Here is a 19,404-nt window from a genome sequence, read left to right as displayed (position 1 = left end):
CTGCTCTGGTCCGTGGAAAACGAGCAAATCTGGCAACCCCTAATAGCAACGGCCCTTCCATTAGCCGCAGAAGTGTCTTTACCCTAGCAAGCTTCACTGCCCTCTGCTGATACTGGAAACATATAATGACAAGGTAGAGACTACGCAGTCTGGTTCACACACGTCTCTAATCCAGCTCTGTTGTCCAAATTGTATTTTTTGCTTTCATCTTGCTATCCATTAGTGATTCGTGCAGCAGTGGGTTAAAGGTTAAAAACCGCAACGTGCTGATTTCGTCTGATGGTTTATACTAGGAATCGCACTGTTCTCTCTTATAGTGGGAAGTAACTGCTAGTTATTTGGTCAAGCCAAAGTAATTTTTTTTTTCACTTTTTCTTTTTATTCACTTTATTTAATAAGCATTAGTGACGCTGTGTCTGAAAAGGCAACACTGTAAAAAGAGCTTGTGTTATGATATATTTCATTACATTAGGGCAGTAACATTTATACCTAATCCAGCAAATAATCTCTTAGCTAATAAGGTTACACAAATAAGTAACTCTGAGCGCAATTCATTTTTAAAAAGATATGTAATCGGATTATAGTTACTTTGTCAGTGATTACTTCATTATCCTTTCAGTAATTATTTAAAATATGACTTTATTCATCATTACCAATGAAATAATGAAGCTGTTGAAGTGCATACTTGTAGCCTGTCTTGTATAGTAGGCCTCTGTTTTTGCAAGGCTAATTTGGTTTGACTAACTGTAAATGTTGAATATGCAAAGTTCTCCTGTTTGCATAGAAATACCGAAAAGAAAAGCATTATTGTGTAATGCTTTATCCATCTCTAACTTTGCAGTAATTACTTTCAAAGAAATTCTAAATTAATGGATTTAGTTATTAACTACATGAAATAATGTCAGTTATGGTCAGTAGCTGACTATTGCAAAGTAAACTGAACCAGTCCTGTGTATAATGCAATGGAATTGGTATTTTAGAAGCCCTGTCTGTTTTATCAGCTTTCTACCTGCAGCCTCCAGCCAAGAAATTTTGTGTGCACAAAATAATACTCAGTTTTGTATGTAAGAATGCAGAGTTGTCAGAAGTTTACATACACTCATCATGGCCATGAATATCATGGTAATTGGGGGCTTTAATGATTTCTTTGAACTCTTCTTTCTTTCAGGGTGGAATGATACAGTGCATATATTTAATGACTTTAAAAAACAAAAATTGGGTGCACAAGTTTGAATTTGAATTTATTTTACTCTTTCTTGGCAGAAGAGTTCATTTAAATTGGTTGGTTTCCTGGCACTGACCCAGCTTTCAAACATAGTCCACAAATTTTCAACAGAGTTTTGGTCAGAGCCTTGGAAAGGTCATTCCAGTTGCTTTATCCATTCCAAAACCGGCTTTGATGCATGCTTTGCAACAGTTGTTGATTTGAGATGAAGCTGGAGAATTTTGAGGCAGTCTTGCATTATTTCTTCCACTTTGTGCAATGTGCCAGTACTACTGATAGCAAAACAATCCTAGAACATGATGATACCACCACCAAGTTTGACAGCTGGTTCAGTGTTATTAGGTTTGAAAGTTTCACTTTTATTGTGAAACTCAAACATAGCTCTTTACTGTGATCACATAGCTCAGTCTTTTTGGTCAGATAGTGTTTCTCCAGACTTTCCTCCAGAGGCATTTGGCTTGTAAGGTGTTGATTTTGGAGCAGAGGCTCCCTTCTTGGTCAGCACCCTCACAGGCTTGAGTTTTGGTGGTTCTTGGGTTGTTCTTGAACATCCTAACCAATTTCTTCTTATCTGAGGGTGACAGTTTGGACACTTCTTCCAGATTTTGGCAAAGTAGTGACACATGAAAATAACCTACACTGCACTTGTTTAAACTGATGATCTTGGAATCTGCAGTTGTTTAGAAATTGCCCCAAGACCTTTGCAGCTTATGCAAGTCTACAATTTTCCTTCTTCACTGAGCTGCTTAGACGTTCCCTTTAAAAAAGTTTTGCTCAATCCAATTAGTGCTGTCAAAGAAATCCTTTTGATGATGAGAGGTGATGAGAAATTAGCAGTTGTAGTCAAATGTGATCACTAATGGGAACCTTCAGCACCATTTATTTAAAAAATAAATTAAAAATACAATTAAAAAAAGGAAGTTTATGTACATGCTAAGAGTTTATACTTTTGGCTGTGTGGATTAGAGAAAATCCAAACTAAATTCAAACTTGTGCACCCAGTATTTGTTTGTTAAAGTCATTAAAGATGCATGCTGTACAATCAGTTCACCTGGGGAAAAGATCAGTTCAAAGAAATCATTAAAAGATAGTATAGTTTTTTTTTTGTTAACATCATTAAAAAATGTAAAATTATAAGAACTGAAAAATATACAGCTCTATATAGCTCTAGCCTCAGTAACCAACATTTACCACTAGGTGGAGGCAAATGCTTACTTAAATGCTGTAGACACCTTTATTGATTAAAATCTGCTGTGAACTGTGCAACGTCCAAATTGGACAAAGTCTGAGATTTATTCAGAAGTAACTGGCAGCTGCAGCCACAATTACAAGGCCCTTTCCATAATATTTTCCAAATTAAAAACAAATTAGGAAAGACATACGAATTGAGGAATAAATACGTTACTGAACAGCATGTACATATTTTTTTTAAATAGTTAATTTCAGTATAATATAATTTCAGTCACAGCTAGGGGTGGTTTTATTTACACGCATTGCTGGTCAGTTGGCTCTTTAGGAGCATATCAGCTACATTGGAAATAATATAATTTTTTTTTAGATATTTTATTCTTATAAGAAAAGAAAAGACAACTCTGAGTATAATATAACGATGCAGCCTGATTAATACCTCCTCTGTGTGCAGCGGATCATTCACTGTAATTTCTAATTAACACATTGCTATTTACTCTGCTGGATCATTAGGCCTCATCACAAAAGGATAATCCAGTCAAATTGAGAGTTTATGCTTCCCTTTCACCTTCCAACATGGCACTACATGCTAATAAGGCAAGTTGAAATTGTCCAACAAATTAAGACAAATGTTGCCTTAATACCAATAATACCAATTTATCTTAAATATTTATAAATGATGTGATGACTTTTTATTTTTAGTTAAGTGAATCCTGGAAATATTTTAGGAAATCCAAACAAAAGTGAGAAATATTTAAATAATTTGAAAATAAAATACTATCAAATGAGAAGGACATGAGACAGTAAACCCAGTGAAAGAGAAATGTTGTGGTTTTGTGTTGCACCTTTTTTTTGGTAAATCTCTTTCTTCAATATACAGTTAAGCACCAAGAAGCAGGCATTCAGAGTACAGCTGGTCCACTGCGGCCCAGCATTGGGTTTAAACAGTAAAATCTAAAACAGCATTGTCTGATGGATAATATGTCAGGATTAGTCCTCCTTTTAAAAGTAATACACAAACTTGGGATCTGCAGCAGACCCCGCCTTTCATCCTGAAAGGATAGGGTGAACGTTAGGATCAGAAACGCAGGCTGTATGCTATTTGTGAAGCAGAATCATTAGGAAGGTTCTCTGACCAATTTCCATAAGTGGGGTAGCGGGAAGTATTTAGGCTACTCGAAGTATATCACTAATGAGAAAAGACAAAAAGGATTCATGTGCATGTTTTATGCAATCTCTTTTTGGGTGTAGATGAATAATTATTTATGATTGCAAAGCCTAAAAGGGAGGCAAGAAGATAGCAACCGAAAAGAGACTGGTAAAAAATTTAAAGAGGAAGTTAAATGAATATTTAAGGGAAGATGAAATATTTAATGGAAACAAATGAGCAAAACATTTAAAACAGCATGATAAATAGTAGAGACTGCTATTAAAATGGCCCCCATAATTTGTGCTATTTGCTACAGTAGCCGCAAGGTCTCAGTCACACTTGTAATGGTGTGAACCGAGGACTCTGACAATTGTTTTCACCGTGCCAGACAGTGTACGGAGACTCTGTATCTGTAACCCTGAGATGACCTTCTGTCTGAGAAATATTAGCCTTTGATTCATCGCAGTTTGTATTGATGCCACGAGGAAGAAACATTTTATGTTTTATTGACTGTCTTCACGTCGAGGTTATGGTTTAAAAAAACACAATTGTCTGAATTTGGTTCCAGATAATTTCTCAAGAGATATTTTCCGAAAAGAAGTCATCAGTCATTCTTTTAGTCTGACACTCACCTGCATACATCAAAAGAAAACAAAAGATCCAAAGTATGTACCAGCACGCATTCATTTGTTTTCCAAATGTGAAAATAATTAAATCAGCAAACAAATAATTATTCAAGTCAATGAGAACAATTATCTCAAAGACGCCTCTGAGACTTGGATGTGCATACTGAACTGATTAATTATCTTGCTGAAGCTAATTGAGTGGAGCTAGATCTTTGACTGCTTTCCCTCAATATGCCTTCCTTTTGATTACGTGAGGAATATCGTGTGCGCCATGCAAAATGTGGTCGAGAAATGCCCCAGTAAATGCCAAGGTGTAATGGCATAGTAATGGCGGTTTAAGAACTATGTTTAGTATTTTGCAGATCTCTTGCTCTACAGCTGCATGACATTATTCCTCTATGGGTCATAAGGAAAAAAGCTAAAAATGTCTGCGGATAGAAAAAAAGAAGCATGCACACCTCTTATGAATTTTAAGTTTCACCACATATTCTAATTTTTTATTAAACTGCCTATTAAATTTATTATATTCCCTGCGCTCATCTGTCCAAGTTTAACTTTGTCAGGGTAGCTGTGTCATGCCCTTACTAACCTGTGGGCAGACTATTACTTACTTCTGAGCCAGACAGAGATCATTACCTCTGTGAATGATGGCAAGGCAGCCCGAGCCCAACAGCTTTATTTCCCAGCTCAACTCGGCGGACGCAAGCCATCACATCCTGTTAACAATTCCATGGCTCCACCATAAAGATAAGCTCTCTCAATCAGCTCTGTCTGTCTCAGTCGCCGCTGAAGGGCCATCAGTCATCACTACCCGGGAACGGAGCCCTCCTTATTCACTTGTGATTGACACCGTTTAGATGATTCAGCTAGAATCACCAGGCTGTTTATTTCCTCAGTGGAGCAGCGTGGTGTTTTCTGATTAAGGGAGTTCATTAAATATTTATTTTTTTGATATCAGCGTATTCAGGTTTATGTAATCAGTCTTTTCTCTCTGAGCAAATATTGGCCCTTTTCATGTGGAATTTGACCAAAACGAATTAAGTCAGAGGCTTTGACATTTTAATCAGAGTGACCACAGGAAGCAAATTGCCGCTGTCAAACCACATGAAGGTCGTTTGAGTTGTTAAGAATCTGATTGCCGTAACAGTTAATCTGTATATTCTAATGATTCTTTTACATGTGGGAGGTGGTTGATATTTTATGTATAAGCACACATTCTATTCAAGGCCCTTTATTCTATTAACCTGCACATCTTTATTAGATCCTTTCTAAGATAATGCCTGTATGGCTTAGCCTTTGATAAATATGCTTTTAGGTCTACCTAATTAATCCATTCCGCTGTGATTTTCTACACTTGTCACCCACTCTTTAACCTCGTAGCGAAGGAACAGACTCTTCCTCCTCAAATTAAAGGTCCTCTGAGATGCTGTACATGTGTGAGCTAATGATGTGGCGCGCTGTACAACCTGATGTTTTATCTTAAGGGCCTCATTGAAATGTTTTGAGTAAAAATGAATTGCGTGACCTCACTGTTGGAGTGTAGATATATTCCAAGCAAACATGTTTAAGTTTGTTGTGTCTGAATTAAGCGATGACTTTTTTGTTTTCAGTTTAAATCTTTTAATAGTAATATAGTTTCAATATAATAAAACTAGTATAATTTTATGCACATATTTGCTTTGTGACTATATCCTCAGTATCCTTCAGTTCACAAATGATTTGTACCTATTATTTTTAAACTGGGATTTCTCATATGTTATTAATTATTAATGCAACTTTACATTAATTTGAATGTCAGTATACATGGCTACTTTGAAATTCGTGTGGGCACAAAGCATTGGCATGGTGTTGAGACAGCATTTTTGAAAAGGACGCAGGAGAATAGACCTCTACTAGCTAAGTCTACTTTTACAAAATTAATTAAAGCAATTCAGCATTTTTAAATGTACCACTCAATTTTACCTTTTCCTGCCAGCATTAATAGACTTTCCAGTCATGCGGTCAAGGGAACATTCATAGATATAATGAATGGGATAAGGTGATCAGCGTGTAGACTCTTGGCCATTTCATAACGAAATCTGCTAAGCAAGAAAAAGAACAGCTGCACTCCTAATTAAAATACAGTGTGTGTCTCTTTTCATCTTTAATATGTTATATTTTTTAGAGAAAAATGGCATACTGTCATTTGCAATTTAAGTATGTTAGAAACTCAAATATGGTGTTTTAACCAGATATAACCTGTTCATGTAAAACGTTACAATGGGGCCAAACAGGGGATGTGGTTTAAAATGTCACTATACGAGTTAGAGTTACTGGCTCCGACTAGTATCTGTTCCAGGAAGCTTGGTGCTAAAACAGCACCTTTACAAGTAGTAAGTATAGTCTTTACACATCTAGGACAAATGTTGTCAGGAAGAAGCTGCTAAGCTTCTTGTGCACTCGGCAACAACAGGATCTTAACAAAAGATTTTATTATTGTTTTATTTCAGTGGGAACTAAACTGACAGCATGGTGGTGTAGTGGGTCACACTGTAGCCTTAAAGGAAGAAGGTCTGGGAGAATCCTCCAGCCAGCTCTTTCCCAGCTCCTCTCCTCTGTGTGCAGCTTGCACGTTCCCTGTGTACTCTCTCCGGGTTCTCTGTCTTCCTCTCATAGTCCAAACACATGCTTGTTAGGTTAATTGGTGATTCTCAATTGGTTGTAGTTAGGAATGTGTTATGTGTCTCTGTTTGTTATCCAGCATGTACCCCAGCTCTCACCCTATGACACCCAGGATAGGCTCCAGCATTAGTGGAAGAAAAGAGAAAAAAATGGATGGAAAATTGTACAGAAAAAGCTAGAAGGCACATTTTTTTAGGTTGTTTTTCCCTAACAAGCTACAAAGAATATTATTTATTTATAGATTAATATTATATCATTTGCAGTGTACCATTTAAGGTTAAGTTAAATAGGTTAGATTAGGTGATAATATTTACTCTTATAGGAATATTGGGTAGATCTGGTACACTGCACATCAGGCTACAACACTATTTATATAATAACAGTGAATTTTTAATTTAGTTAGGTTCAGTGAGGACACTCGTCTTAAAGATCGACACACAACTTCTATTTCTAACTGTAAGAGTTATAATATTATTTGGGAAAAACAGAGTTCTGATGCTTGCAGAATATGTCAAACAACCTTTAGTACATTCACTGTCAAAATGCCAAGACTATTTCAAAATCAGAGGCTGATCAACCCCTCAGCCAACACAAAACTCTTTGAAGAACATTTTTAATTTAGTGTGTCAGAAATACCTACCGGTAACTGTCAGTGCGTGCATCTTACATCCAGCGCGTGATGAGAAAAAACAAAACTTATAATTACTCTTACTGTCACTTTTTCACAATAAATGTTTAAGTTTCCAGCCATGCAAAACAATAAATACTGTGCACAAAAGCTTCCCTTTTCCCTTTCTGGCTTCAAGCAAAGAATTTATTCACTATTACAGCCAAACAACGTAACTACAAGAATACTTTTCCTTGTCTTTTAAAAAGATGAAATATTTTCTCTGCTGTGTAATTCTCCTCTCTGTATTTCGAGAGATACTGACCTAAAAAGGTTGATCAAAGACTGTTGGAACTCCACAGCCTGCAGCAACCAATAAATTGGTCCATTCGATGTTTTGCACTGACAAATTATTCTCCAGAGTACTAACATTCTTGGTAGCAACTCAATTAGCAAGAGACAGATGTAGCAAGAATTCACATTTATGTTTCATAGACATTTCAATATTTTATTATTTCAGTGCATGTTGGCACGGACTCTTTTATGTCATAGAAATGATAACTGTTTGCTAATTCTCACATGAAGCGGTGGTTGTTTTGGTTGCTTATTGCAGATTTGTAGGGAAGCTGCACTTTGTGTAAAAGCCTCGAGGCTTTCGCACAATGTTGGAATGGCCTTGAGCATCCATATGTTTTAGTTTAACTGTTAAAAGCCAATATATTTTTTATTGTAGCTCGGGGTGGGGGCAGATCCCACTCACTGTTAATGTAAAGAGAAATGTCGCCAAAAGAAAAGAGGAGAAATGAGACACTTTTCATTCTAACCATTAGTGATGCATATATATTTGAATTTCACGAGTGAATTCGGAGCATCTCAGTGTAACGTGAAATGATTGGTGAATTAAAATATTATCACATTATTCAGGTAAGAAGATATACAAAGCACTTATTCACTGATTATCAAATTACTGAAAACAATACCCCCACCTCGCCAGAAAACACATTTGCCATTCATCCGATCTCCTTTGCACAAGGGAATATGCACTATCATTAATATGCGTGGGTCCCCCTTGTCTGTGTTTGGGCATTTGATATTAACCCTCAGAATCACTGGTGACCTATCACACAAAACCATATGGTTAACAATGAGTGATCTTCCTGCTGTTCAAGCATCATTTACCCTGAGCTTTCCTGCACGATTCAATGAAGACAGGTGAAAGCATTAGGAGTTCTGTTCAGCTCACAGATTGTAGAGATTTAGATGAACTGTATCTTATTTTTATCTATACGCACCATTTGAACATTTTATTTAGCTCTTGTACTTAGATGCTCTGTGGATTACGGAGCATCAGCAACATAAATATCTGATTATACTCATGTTTTGAAAATCAAACATTGGGGATTACCACCTTATGTCCCAGGAACTGAGTCGAGTGAGGTATGATGTACCAATAATGCATCTCCACACATACAAATACCACCAAAACAAGCTGAGTGCCTGAGCTGCAAAACACATGGCACTCTTTCCGCTATGCAAATATGAAATTGAACCAGAGCACAGAGCAGCATTATAGTCTCACTGTACATTTGCAGAGAACATTTGAGAATACCAGACTGCATAATTAACTTCCAATTGAAAAGTTCCCTCGAGTCAATCCTCTGCTTTATTAACAAAGTAATGAAGCTATTTTTTAATTGGCCATTTCTTTGTAAACCAAATTAAATAAAATGACAAGGGATGTGTTGCTGAAGCTTATGATGTCTGGTCTTCTTTAGTTTTGTATTTATGTTTTTGTATATGGAAAGCATCTAACATGCACTGATGTGGGATTATTGATAAATTCTGTGCATATTATATACTATTTACTACAAGGTTGTGCTTTTAGTGAATGTATGAAAACAAAATACCAGTTTTTATATGTGTTAGATGAGATATTGTAAATGGCTTGTATTTGTATAGTGCTTTACTTAGTCCCTAAGGACCCCGAAGCACTTTACACTACATTCAGTCATTCACCCATACTGGTGATGGCAAGCTACATTGTAACCACATCTGCCCTGGGGCGCACTGGCAGAGGTGAGGCTGCCGGACACTGGCGCCACCGGGCCATCTGACCACAACCAGGGTGAAGTGTGTTGCCCAAGGACACAACGACCGAGACTGTCCGAGCCGGGGCTCAAACCGGCAACCTTCCTATTACAAGACGAACTGCCAACTCTTGAGCCACGATTGCCCGATTGTGTAAAGACAAATGTTATGTTATTATGTGTATGTAAGCATGGATTTTTGCTATAACAATTATGTTTTTGTCTTTACAGATACTGACCGAGATTTGTATGGTTTACTATGTAAGTATATCTTTATTAAAGGCAATGGAAACAAGAGACTTTTACTGTGGATTTTTAGTTTACTACAGATGTTCAGTGGAGTGCATTACAACTAATTCTAATTAATCCAAATTTAAAATCATTTTAGATATAGTTACTAATTATTTATATCATTGTTTATTTTTTTCTTGTTTAATTTGAGATTTTTCATGTGTCCCACATGCAGAAGAAGTCACCACTTTTTGTGTGAACATGCGTATTCCACTTATGTATTTTATGCAGTCTCGCTGGCTGCCTGCAAAAAAGTAAAGAAGACATTGAATGGCATTCTAAAATATAATGTAGGGCTATGACAGTTTCAGAAACATAGCTGCAGTGCTCATAACAGTTTGAGATTGAGCCGCGTGTTTCATAATTTAGATCAAAGTAAAAAAAAGAAAGAAAGAAAAAAACGAAAGCACAACACGCCTTTGTGGTACTGCATGAAAATGTCTTGCAGCATAGCTTAAAGAAGACAACCAAAGGCTTGATGAGCAGCTGTGAGGACATCAAACAATTCTGCCTCCTCCTGAAGAAATACTAGAGAATTTCTTTGGTAAGTGAGTCTGTGTTTTTGTTGGCAGAGATTTCAGAATCAGTGTTGCACTTAGCTGCAGGGAGGCACCAGTGGAGGACTACCTGGATAGCCTTCCTAACCACAGATATCACCCACAGTGGATCATTAGGATCGTGCCAAAGATGGATGGCTATTTTCTGCACGACTTGCTGGCCGCCACTGTAAGAGTAGGGCGCATGCTTTCCTCTGGTCCCTTGGCCTGCGTGCTGACCTGCTCTTGGGTCTTAGTTAACATTCAGGGAGCCCTGACCTGAAAAGCAGGCTTGGCAGCAGAACCAAGGTCCCATCCTCCCCAAAGAAATTAGAGGTGGTAATCTTTCAGGAACAACTTGCTAACCTCCCAGACCATGTAACCACGGGATGCAGATAATTGCCCTGCTTGTGTTTTGCAACCCCTCTGTATCTCACTGTCGCTGGTAAATGACAGGTTGTGTCCAATTTGTGTGTATTTGACAGCTGAGAATTGACAAACGATGGCTAGGGCCAAAAGAAGGTTACATTTAAACACAGCTCAGGTCAATGAGGTAGATGTCTGCATGCTGAATCACTGTCAGGAAAACTAATGATATAACATTATAACACAACAGACCACGGTAAAAGATGAAGTGTGAGATGTCATATTGGTACTATAATCAACCAATGTCTGTTTCAACTGCACATTTATCTTGATTTTGCATAGACATTCACATATTCTAGTCATTGCTGAATGGAAACACTGAGGAATACATACAAATAGCTGTTTGTGCAGGCAGATCCTTTCGCACCACACAAAACTACTGTGACATTATGGTTTCTCACTACAATATTATAGCCTCGCCAGTTTTAATAATTATCGTTTATATATTTTTTCCCTGTAATACTACTGGGACTATTCCAGTTTCAGTGTAATGGAAACACAAAACCCACTCTGTTAAGCATTAGAAACAAATATTTAATTCGCTGTGTCTAAGATGTGTTACACCTGCTGTAGCAATTTCAAAAACACACAGGAAGTCTGAATAATCAACACAGAAAGAGCTTTGGAACCAGCACGCGAGTTGTGGCATCTTGACAAGTCTTTAAGTAAGTCTTACAAGAACAAACACCCCTAGGCTCACTTGCTTCGGTGCTTAAGTCACAACAGATACAGCCACAAAGCTGCCACACAAATCAGAAAAAGATGTCCACTATTTTACAAAGAAATCCGAAGCGAAGGGGAAGTGCTCCCTGTTTTTAGTTAATGAAGAAAACTTAATTTAGTCTCATGAATATCAGAAATGCAATTTTTATTTATGTTCTTCTTTTTACAAGTAACAATCATTATGGCAGCTAATAATAAGCATTAGTAGAACCTAACTCCATGTAGCTGGAGGTTATGTGGACATGGAGTGTCCAGGAAGCTCAAGGACGGCCCAGACTCCCAGATTAAACAACATTCACTCTCTGTCAAATGCCTAGCTCCCAGAACTGCCAAGCCAGAGGAAAATGAGCCCCCACATGACCCTCGCTGTGGATGACAGGATAAAACACAAGACAGTTGTGCCTGAAGGAGACTCGGGATAACGAAATAATCTTTAATCTCTGTCCCTTCAAGGCACTTTCAACACCTGTTATTCTTGATGGCATTGTGAGAGAGGGCAGTTCATAGATTCATTTTAAGCCTGGTAATTATTACACTAATTATTCACTTCGGTGTGGGGTGATTACCAGTCCTCGTTCAGGTGAATACTCGTCCGCGTGTACAACAGCTGTGGCCGCAGCAGCTTGGTGGAACAGTTGTTCCACTCCTTTTTCCCTTGCAGATATTTGACCTTTTGTCATGTTTGCAATCTGTACTTTGGGGGACGGTGGAGGGGGGATGAGAGAAAAACAGCCAGAAACTTTTAATTGCTCAATAGAAACAGTAGTGAAAGGCACAGGGTTGGCCATCTGTTCAGCCCACATCTCTTTAGCAAAGAAACTTTCTATTTAAACAGGTTGCTTGGTTTCCATTACCATATATGATGAATATAAGGTACTCCATGGGCTAAAAGGAGAGTTACTGCGGCGTTGTCCTGCGTAAGAATGAAACATTATTTCTCCTAAATTAATGAGTACTCATAGTATTTTTGCTCTATCTCTTTAATAATGAATGAATCAAGATATATTCTTTTCATTTAATGGGATGCATTTATAATCAGAGCTTGAAGGTCCAAAAGCCTTAAAGACAAATATTTCTGCTCTTTGACTAGATTTAATTCAATTAGTAGAAATACAACATCAAATACTATGCCTCCATTAACAGATCTTTCATGTTAAAAATGAGTATCATGAATATTGCATCCGTGATCATATGAAAACAGTTATTCTCTGATGCGTTTAGGTTTCAGAAAGAAACGCCACACCAGCAGGCCATTGTTTCAAAATGAAATGGCACAAAAGGGTGGCAATGAAATACTTTTGAATTTTCTGCCATTTGTATTCGTTAAGGTAAAGATGCACCATATTATTTGTCATCAAAACCAACAATGCATTTTTCTGCTCGTCAGTACTTTGTTGTTCCTGATCTCCTATCTCCACTAAAAATGTAACTGTTAATTGAAATATTCACTTCCATTTTTTAAACTGTTTTCATGTAGAGAAAAATCTGGCCACTGTATTTTTAAGACGAATAGATAGCATTAAATAGTTGCTTGGTTGTAGATCAGCATATGTAGGAGTGATTTATTTAACCGAGAAGAAGTTATTTAACATAAGAAGAATTGACTTTAAGTAAATTGCATTTCCTGTGTTTATCACAATCATTGTTGAAATTGTTGTCATTTCACCACTTCACATATGTGTTACACAGACGTCATTTGTCATTCATTGCTAGCTTAACCCTTTTATTACTTTGCAAAAGCACACAATTTCAAAACAGGAGATAACAAGCGTTATTACAGTACTGTGATATTGTATGTTACTCTCCAGCTCTCCCAAAAAACCTGGATCCATAGCTGTGAATCCTGTTGGCACACACACTAAATACAACATATCTCCATACAACCCACCCACACGTGCTCTGAAGTGATCCGCACACCTTCGACTAACCTTCAAGAAACTCAAATGTCAAATCAAAGTCTTCTGAAGTTAGAAAAACCAGTAAAAAGAAATCCAATTCTTTCTCTTCTAAAGGTCAGGTTTCACTGTCCCTGGAAGCACTCCTGAAATATAAATGCTCTGTAACGCCATTGTCTGCTCATTGCTATACACTCTAGGCAATGTCAATTTTGTGGAAGTACTTGCAGATTAAGTCAGCCGGACGTCAAGAGCCCTTGAAGAAGCTGCTATCTTGTAGTAGCGAGGGGTCTGAAAGCCCTTGTCTATTACCAGAGACACCCCAAGGACAGATGTTTTAGGCTTAGGGGGGTGATAGAGAATAATAGCACATTAGATTCCTAATGTATCTTGGATGCAGGACTCAGGAGAGACAGAACTCCTGGGTAATCCAAATTCATTTCTCTCTCCCTCATTTCCTCCTTTCTTTCTTTTCTTCTTTCCATCCAGTGTTGAGTCCTCGCTGCCTCTTGAGGTGCTGAATCTTAGCCTGAAGCTACATGCTACACAGTCCATTCATCAAAACCATGACCCTCTTCAGTCAGGGACAGGATGCTATGGACTAATGAACTCAGTGCAAGGTATGAATGTATGCATGTCATGTTTTTTGCTCCATAGAGGAGGGAATCTTTACTTATTTCAGACTTCATAACACATCAAACATACCAAACAGAAGAGCCCGGTCTGCCTGCTGTGCCCTAATGTCATTGATCTTGTTATGGGAGTGAAATTATTCAACTAAAAACAACCCTGAAAGGCTGAGTGTCATTGTGATATATCATGTGTGATATTGGCTTCAACAGGCAGTATACTTGGGAAATGGATGTATATGTTTGATTTAGGAGGAAAAGCACTAGCGGGGAAATAGGTTTTGTCAGTCAATCTTTTGTCAAGATTTTCCTACAAGGCCTCGATCTCTGGTAAATATATTGTCATAAAGCTAATATGTAATGAAGAGCACTGGTGTAGCATTCCCCTCTGGAGTTTTTGAACTGTCGTACATCATAAGCAAATTGGTGCTAAAGAAATTTTCATTTTCTGTCTCAGCATGAATCTGTGGTCTAGGCTAATAAACACATACGAGTTGTATGAAATAGCACCCCAACCCACCAATCCCTTCCCACCACCACCACCGAGGAGCCCCCACTCCCCATTCTCCAACCCCAGGCCAAGGGTACACCTTGATGAGCAAAGAGGGAGGCTAATTCAGTCCTCAGGCTTAATTAATCCTATGTCTTATTTGATGAATGGCTCCCAAATTGTGCTGTAATAGTGGTATTTTTTTTGTGTGTGTGCGTGTGGAGGGGGCTGCGGAGAGGTGTGTTGACACGAAGCTAGGAGAAAGTCAAAGTCGGGACTTCCGAGAGGCTTCACTTGAGGCTTTGTTTGCAAAGTTGCCGTCCTCTGTAGACAGATAAAGCCCTGTCCTCTGACGTCAGGCCAGCAGGAGAGAGTGATGGTGTGCTGTAGGGAACATGTGTTTATGGATCTCTCCAAGCTAAGATCACTATAGGAGTCCACCGGCTTTGCCGCACGCTGGGTTTGTCACTTTTTGCCAAACATGATTTGTTGTCTGTAAATACGCAGAGTGCCCTGTACTTTTCTTTCTTTTTTTATTTGAATGCTTGCCTCAGGGGGATAACACATTACATTGACAAATCCCATGTTTGAATTTCTAATGGGAGGTGCCTAAACTATTCTAAACCAACAGTTTTTCTTTATGATGAATCTGAATGTGATGCTAAATTGTTCAATTATTTGGCCAAGGTTATATTTGAAAGCATGAGATAGTGTAATTCATAAATCTGTTGAGACAATAAATATATAAGTTTACTAAATAAATATATAATTATTGTGTTATGTATCTATTTTTTTTCTGTTGTAAATGTTCCTACAGACCATTTGATATTCAGGACTCCTGCTTTTGCCCCGTTTAATATGAATCCTTTTGTCACAAAGCCTTCTGTTTTAAGTATGTATTGTCCTAACAGAGGTAGCACTTAAAAACTAACGATGTCATAAATTTTTTCTGGCTAATGTGGCAGGCGTAAAAGGAGCTTTGGCGGGTGGGGTGAGGGTCTGGTGATTTGAGAGGAACGATGATGAGATTCGGTGGCCCAGCCCAAGCAATGAACTTGATTAAACTAATCTCATCTCTATCAAAGCATCACTCGGATCCCCCCTTGTCCCATTATTCATGGCAATGGGATAATTACACTGAGATACATGGGGCCAGACAGATAGTACTGTGGCGCGGGCCCTCAGACCCTGGGCTATGGCTCCACTTCTATGCAGCCTGTTCATTTTAAACACAGATTAATTATGGTCAATGGGATGGTTCGCATCTGTCACTCTTAGTAGAAAAAATGGAAATTATTGCCCTCAAGATGATAAAGGATGTATATTAAGTCATCTTCTAGTTGGAGGTTCAATAGGGATGAATACAATCAGCATTTTAATTCTGACATCAGCATTGTGTGCCAGAATAACCTGGAAAAACAGGAGCAGGAGACACATCAATGTCCTAAAACCAAAGTATACAGAGATAATGACAACTGACTCCAGTATTTATCACCTATCTAAGCATATCTGCATGATATGTATGCATCTGTCAATGCAGTGTGTTGTCATAAGTTTATAGGTCAGTAAATGTCAATTGATAATGCCATCTATATTTATATATTTGCATATTTGGTTGAATTAATATGGTAACGAGGAGATTTTAGGATTTACTTAACCTTGCTTGTCCTTGTGTCCAGAACTCGCATGAGCTCAGCCACAGCAGCCTCATCTGGTCATAAAGTTACAACTTTAAAGGTTAAATTAAATTATTATTTTGCGCAATATTGGAATTGCATACAGCTAGTATATATGTTATTTTTTAATTACATTTTAACAAAGAAAATCTAACTCTTAGGTTAATGGGATGTCAAACTTTATTTATGAGCATAGATAATTATTAAAAAACATGTTATGCTGTTCCTTTTCAAGTAAATGTGTGTGCAGTTTTTCCCAGTCTACTAAGTGTTTATTTGATGAAGGTAAAAGCCAGAGCAGATGTTTGTGATCTGTGTCATTTCTTTGGTTGTCTTTCTGTCTGTCAGCAAGATTACAAAAAAATATATGAAGCAGAATTCTCTTAAATATGTAAACTCTGTAAACTTGCCTAAAGATAAAATGATGATGCACGGGCAAAGAAAAGCCCATCAAATTTTGCTTTATCCAGATCACTTCCTTTAAAACCACACATGCACTCACCAAGTGCCCTATCTAGTTTATTTATTGAGCCGGAGAATAAGAAGCTTTATCCATGATTTTATCCAGCTTAACTGTTGAGAGTACATGTTCGTAGGTTTAGTGTCTTTTTTTTAAATTTGTATTTGGATGACTGCGTCAAATGCAGCAAAACAGTAAGAGGCTTGTAGGGACCACCTGACACACACACACGCACACACACACAGTTTCACATACACACCCAAAGGGACTCCTGAGGGACAACAGAGAGTGATGAACAGACACAAGCAATAGACACCCAGCCAGTGTAATTATCTCCTCGAGTGGTGTATCCAGTCACTGAGCTCTGCCCTGCCACGGTCAGAGCTCTGCGACCCTCAGCGCTCATCTGCAGGTTATTTTTTTTTTCCAACACAGTGATTGGGCTTCTTCCTTCGCAAGCCCTAAGGATGTTTTTCTGCAGCTCAGTCTTTCAACTCTGTCCCCGAGGACTAACATGTAGTCACTGACAACTGGCCACTTGAAACTAACAAGATTATTTGGTTGCACATCGTATTAGCTCCCTCTTTCTTTCCTTTGTGAAGTGATATGTACCTGAGATGACACCGTTGTTGTTGTTGTTTGTAAATCAACAGCTCTCAGTAAAATTTCGGTTTATTATAATAAACAGGGTGAGTCCGGATGTGTGCAGACATGTTTATTTTTTGTCTTCGGGGGTTTATTTATTGAATTAAAATCACATATTAATTAACACCCTTCTTTTGCGTAGTAATTCTTTATATTTGGACATGGTCCAATGCAGTAAACATGCTCTCAGTTGCAAATGTTTATTGCGGTATTGTTTGTAATGGTCACCTTTCCCTGAACCAGCATTTTATATGCTCTGACTTAACAATCACAGATTGCAAATCAAGAGTGTTTTTAAAATGAAATGCAAGTATTAAACACTAAAAGGATAAAAGAGCTGGGTTTTACCTTGTCCATTGTTTCAATTGTTTTACTTACCTGACATCTACTCAGACAACATGCGATTGCTGTTTTCCCCCAATGGTGACAACTGTACCAGTGATGATTTTTAATTTTTTTTTTTTTTGTAATCCATCATTTTAAATTCTATTAAGGGTTAAAGTTAGCTCTTTTAGGGCCTAGGTGTTTTTTTTTACCTCAGCTAATTCAAGTCACTGACTGAACTAGACCTTTTGACTGTTTGTGGAACCTTTTTAATATAGTTTTCAATTGTCTGACAAATAATTAGGCTTACTTTGCAGTTAAACACAGGTCCTCCAGGTCCATGAGCGAAAGTGCAGTTTTTATTTGTATATGATGTAGCACATTAGCCAAAAAACCCATTCAGCCTTGCTAGCCCAACTTGCTAGTGTTAGCTGATTACTCTGGAGCCATATATTACTTATAATATATGGCTACAAAAAACAAGATGGTGATCTCTGTAATGCAGCAATTGAGGCTTCAAAACAAGTGTCATGCTGGTGATGTCCATCTTTAACAGTCTTCTAATTTGACGATGATTTTTACTTGAGAGGGAGAGATTTAGTTACAGTTCTGTTATGCTAATCTCGTAAAAGTTGGCTATAGTCCCTTGTCTTATTTATTATTATCTTCAGTGTACACCATAATCAACCTGCACATACTGGGGGAAACAGCATCACGACTAACAGTCCATTTAGGCCAAAAAATGTGAGTCAAAGATGGCTTGTAAACAAATTCAGTCTTACCTCAGCTGTTCAAGGCAGGAATTTGAATGTGTAACTGGAAGGACATTAACTTCTGCTACCGTAGCTTCAAGGGTTCTATACTGATAAATTCTGAGAATGATTTGCATTATGGAGATGTTTCCAAGTTGGACCTGATTATACATCAATATTTTGTCAGTACAGTTAAATGGAATAGCACTTAACAGTATTAGTGCAATCAAACAAAATGAAAAGCAATTTAGACAAATTGTTGCTGAATATACAACACACCAATATTAAGTTCAATGTCATTGTAATCTATGTGTTTTAATTCAATTCAGTTTTAAATAAAGTGTCATAAAGTGTCAAATCACAATAACCCCAAGGTGCTTTATATTGTAAGGTAAAGACAGGAGTTGCACTCAGTGCAGTCTTCTGCTGCTGTAGCTTATCTGCTTCATGGTTCAACATGTTGTGCATTCAGAGATATTCACCTGCATACCTTGGTTGTAATGAGTGCTTGGTTGAGTTACTGTTGCAGCATTTCTGGCCACTCTCCTTTGACCTGTGGGATCAACAAGGCATTTCTGGCTGGAGGACTGCCACTCACTGGACATTGTCTCTTATTCAGACTTGAGAGAGCCCTCTCTCCTCAATAGACCAGCTGTTTCTGAAATACTCAGACCAATCTGTCTAGAACCAATGGGACATTTTATCATTAATTCACATCCTTCCCATTGTAATGCTTGGTTTCAGCAGGTCATCTCCTGCACCCCTAAGCGCGAGACGTGCTGCCATGCGATTGGCCGGTTAGATATTTGCATTAACGAGCACCTGAACAGGTGTAAGCAACCAGAAGTGTTATGTTATGTTAATGAGTAATATGATAATAGAAGCTGTTGTAAATTAAAATGTAATGTCTTTATTACTTTATATATTTATTTTTTTAAACTAGGAGTTACTTTGCAGATCGGATTGTAGGTGTAAAACACACGATCGGTGATAAAGTATTTCCTGTTGCTAAA

General features: G+C 37.8%; 1 long non-coding RNA gene across 2 annotated transcripts in view; it reads left to right on the top strand.

Annotated features, from left to right (window-relative positions):
• Positions 1 to 26: 26 nt before the first annotated feature.
• Positions 27 to 19,404, top strand: part of LOC147324692 (uncharacterized) — an 82,907-nt gene continuing 63,529 nt past the window's right edge. For both annotated transcript variants that reach the window (XR_015130212.1, XR_015130213.1), the window contains exons 1-4: positions 27 to 133; positions 9,776 to 9,805; positions 10,284 to 10,379; positions 13,905 to 14,035. This is a non-coding gene — a long non-coding RNA (uncharacterized LOC147324692). The remainder of the gene's footprint in view (positions 134 to 9,775; positions 9,806 to 10,283; positions 10,380 to 13,904; positions 14,036 to 19,404) is intronic.

Source organism: Aulonocara sp. 'chitande type north' Nkhata Bay, linkage group LG7 (assembly GCF_057382095.1).
Source record: "Aulonocara sp. 'chitande type north' Nkhata Bay isolate Kocher_YH1m ecotype deep benthic linkage group LG7, A_spYH_male_GT1.1, whole genome shotgun sequence".
NCBI classification, from domain to species: Eukaryota; Metazoa; Chordata; class Actinopteri; order Cichliformes; family Cichlidae; genus Aulonocara; species Aulonocara sp. 'chitande type north' Nkhata Bay.
This window is presented reverse-complemented; position numbering and strand designations above follow the sequence as displayed.